Here is a 4,139-nt window from a genome sequence, read left to right on the forward strand (position 1 = left end):
GCGTCCGAACAAGTCAAATTGACTCATATGAAACAATATTCTCTAGCTTTATGGCAATGGTTCATCTGAAACGCTGTACAAACCTACAACTGTTTCAGTATAGCGTCATCCGTACCTTCGATGGCGGTAAATTCTGGTCTTACCAACAAATTGGACTCGTCTGATACGCACACGGTTGGGCCCAAAGCTATATATGTGATACCTTTATTGTTATGATGTTTATTTGACACGGCGGTGCTTTACGCTGACGATTCATATTTACCTAGTCCGCTTAAAACCAAGCAATGAATATCTTCGTAATCTCTGCGTAACGTCCGTTTGTCAGGTGCCCAGCCCAAGCTCTGGTGAAATCCATCGTGTATGAGTATGTTTCGACAGCATCAAATGTTGGCCGAAGAAAGGCCGAGGCGTATTTTCTGTTAAGCGTAACGTTACCTAACAACTGGAAGCCTTAATATCGTCGTAATTAAGCGTTCTGACGATTCCAATTGTTCGCGCATAAAATAGAACCAAGACGCTGGCAAATTTTGTCCTTGCTTAACATAAATCAGTCAATGTTGAAAATAGTTGATATAATGAAGGCTAACCATAATAAATTTCACCGTTTCGGAATTTTCGATTTCGCATAGAAACTTAAGTCGATCACACCTAATAAAACGTTATTTACGTACGCCAGAAACGCATCTCTGTGCCTCTTCATTTTTCGACTAAAAGTATATAACTATGCTTCATCACCACACTTTCCGCCGTCTGATACTTAGTATCTGCACCCAGAGATGGTCGACTCGTGGCGCGTTTTCGCCAACCAGGGCGAATAGAACGTTTTCCAAATGCTTCCACGGTCTAGGACGCCACCGCCTGATCACGACAATTAGCCAGTGTCAGTGATAGGAGATTCAGTGGCGAGGCAAGCTTCGAATTTGCATAGATTGCGGGATCAGATCTGGATATCTATTTCTGCGAAGTGTGTTTACTCTTTGAGTTCAAAACTTCTTCATTCAACAAAGAGGTAATCCATATATTATGTATCAAGCTGTTGATAATTAACTAATTAATTGAAGACTGCTGGCTTCAAGTGTGCAAGTAACAGGGAAGAAAGACTCTAAATTGTACTCAGAGTTTGTGTTATCAGTGTGTCTTTGTTCAGGGGCACATAGGCATCGGCTGCGAAGAATGTAAATATGCCAAGGGCAATTCTGCTGCGTAATCTGAAATCAGAGGATGTAAAGCCCGCAATTCCTAATGGAACAACGCTCGAATAACCATATTTTCATACAAAGTGTTTTTGTTTAGCGATATTTTAGGACGATTTAGTTAAATAAACGTAAAGAACAGGTTTACGGAAATTGACTGCAGCTACGTTTACAGCGATCTTGTAAACAGTGGACGGAATACGGTACGTTCGTTATAGAAGGGGTCTGTCAATAATGGCTCTAGTTTTCTGCCTGCAGTTTGTGAGTCCTCTCCTTGAAACCTTTCAGAATTATATGCATAGCGTAAGTAAGTTATTATTAAACATGAACGTGAATGTTGCCTAACAGAGGTAACCTTCCAGTAGAATTTCCTCGCTCCCCTTGATTGTCTCTATAGCCCGAACGGACTACGATTAATTTACGTCTCGTATACAGACGTTGTTTGGCCGTAGTGTTACCTAATACCTACAACTGTGTTATTGTCGACTGTTATTTTCATGGATGTTATATGGGACTGCAAGGGTTTTTGTGTACTTTCTTGTTATTTTCTGCATTGTGTCGGCGTTTGATTTTTGTCATTTAAATGTACAACAAATTCTTGTTGTACCTACTCTCCGTTACGTAATAGTGCTGATAATAGATGATCATCAGTTCGGCTCCGGCTTTAGTTTCTGTGATGTTGAACCGTGAAACACTCGAGTTCATTGTGACTAATGATAAGGCGGACCCATTTTTTCATGCTTTTGGCATTCGACTGCTTTTTTAGCATCGTACGACTTACTATATTTACCGTTAATGTTATCGCGCATAGGTCCCTTAATATGCAGCGTTCATTGTCGGGGAAGAATATCGTTTCTTGACTAACGCACGATTAGCAGCATCGGAAAATACTCTAATTAAAAACAAACAAACAAACAAATAACGGAAAAACTTTTTTTCCGTTTATTGCTAATCAAACAGGTCTCGCCGTAAAGGACTACGAGTGGATTCGTTCCAAAGCGTATCATTGGTCGTTACCACTTAATGAAATCGCCACTGTTTTGTGGACGAGCTTCTAGACAATTTGTGTTGGCCGGTAGAAGGCTACGCGACTATCAAGCTACCCATTCTGATAATAAAAGAGTTGAATTTAACGAGTCTATTATCTACTGGAACAAACATGTCAATAAGATCAATCAACTCTTTCGGTGCATTGAAAAGAAACTGTGGGCCGCTAGTCGTGTTAGACAGAAGATACTCATTTCGGCCGCAGGGCTAGCCGTCCGAAACGATGCTCAACGACCAGTATTGGCCGTATTATTTGAAAAATTTACTAATTGTTGTATACAGTTTTACAATTGACAACATTGTCCTAAATAATAATTGATCTGTAATTCTTTGCTTAGGCTAGGTCCTGTAGAACGCACGTAGTATGAACAGATTGGTATTGTGGACGTTGTTGTGGTCTCATTTGTTCTGGAACGCAGAATCGGTGATATTGAATAGGGTTAGCTTAATTCGCAGACCTGTCCGGGCTCTGACACCCTACGAAACGCGGCGAACTCGGCGCTGAACTTCGCAGTTCCATTTTCTTCGTTGATACACGTGGTGATATTAATACAGAAGCGGGGAAAACTATTTGGCTTTCTATTCATTTTCGAGTTTTGCATTCGGTATCGCCACTAGCCAGGCATCCTTCAGTCAGTTCATTTTCAAGTCTACCAATATTAAAGCTGCTTTCCGCCCAATGAAACTCGACGTTGTGAACCCTCCAAGGTGAATTCTATGTACAAATATTACAATCATTAAATGGGTAGAAGCGCAACTGTTTGTTAAGTACTTGTTATTATCCAGCTCGCTGTCCAAATGAATCGTGAAGTCTTCAGTTTTCTTCCTTTCTAAACCTCATATATATATATATATATATATATACATACAACTATTACCACGTACACATCGATGACATATTTCTATTAGGAGGGTTGACAAATAGCCATTGCTTATGGTAAATACCAATGCTACAGATAATTTAATCAGCTATAGTATGATATGTTGATTAGAGCTTAAGCTAAGGCATCCACCTGTATTGAACCTATTGAAATTATAGAAAGCGAGATACTCGATAAAAGGTAAATCAGCAAATTTTGATATCACGCACCTCGCCTAACCTTAAGAGCTGCTACTTACCCCCCCCCCCTCCCCGGAAAAGGGCTCCAACATATCATTTCTATCTATACAAGCGATGGCAGAATAGACTAAAGAAAAATCCTCACTAACCGCACAAAGCGACAACTCCTATTTTTAGCTAAATGTTCCCTGCTGCATGTTGTTTACCAAATGAACCATCAACCCGACCAGAATTACCCTTTAAGCTATCACTAGCATATCCATATAGGCAGAATGTTAACACTGATGCCAACAATGACTGATCATATATATAGAACCAAGCACAGATACAAATAGATATGTCAACATGCAGACAAGCGATAACCTATTGCAATAATCCACATCGTAACGAACACCGGATGTTTACGACGGCCATTGAGAACTACCAAACTAAAATATCCTATATATTGGCCAGTATAAATCACCGGGTCTCACCAGCTAAGGGTTCTACTAGGTGCTAGCCCAGTGCCCACAACTTTTCAATACTATGGTCGCACCTTGACACAGCTCACGAAACCGATCCCCCTGATAGGACAAAGCTCGCCACAGCTTCAGTTCTGCCAGCCACCCAACCCCGCTGCAGTTCGGCTTTTCGCCACTTCTGTAACGCGGTCTTTAGCGGTAACAACGGGTCCCCAACTTCAGCGTTGGGCAGTGACGGCCAAATGGCGCATGCGCCATTCCGTTTGGCCGTCAGTCTGCTAAGCGGTAGTGGAGAGTGGAATGACGCTATTATGGCGCTTGGTGTTTCCAAGAACAGGTGAAGACTGAAGACCGAAGACTGTTTACCACCACTAAAAG

The 4,139-nt window shown here is 41.3% G+C and overlaps 1 long non-coding RNA gene across 1 annotated transcript; it reads left to right on the forward strand.

The window, feature by feature from the left end:
• The first annotated feature begins 35 nt into the window (after positions 1-35).
• LOC111250453 (uncharacterized) lies at positions 36-683 on the forward strand. Its single transcript, XR_002673379.2, has 2 exons — positions 36-174; positions 326-683. It is a non-coding gene; the product is annotated as an uncharacterized LOC111250453 (long non-coding RNA).
• The last annotated feature ends 3,456 nt before the right edge of the window (positions 684-4,139 follow it).

Source organism: Varroa destructor, unplaced genomic scaffold (genome assembly GCF_002443255.2).
Source record: "Varroa destructor unplaced genomic scaffold, Vdes_3.0 BEIS01000004.1, whole genome shotgun sequence".
NCBI lineage: Eukaryota > Metazoa > Arthropoda > Arachnida > Mesostigmata > Varroidae > Varroa > Varroa destructor.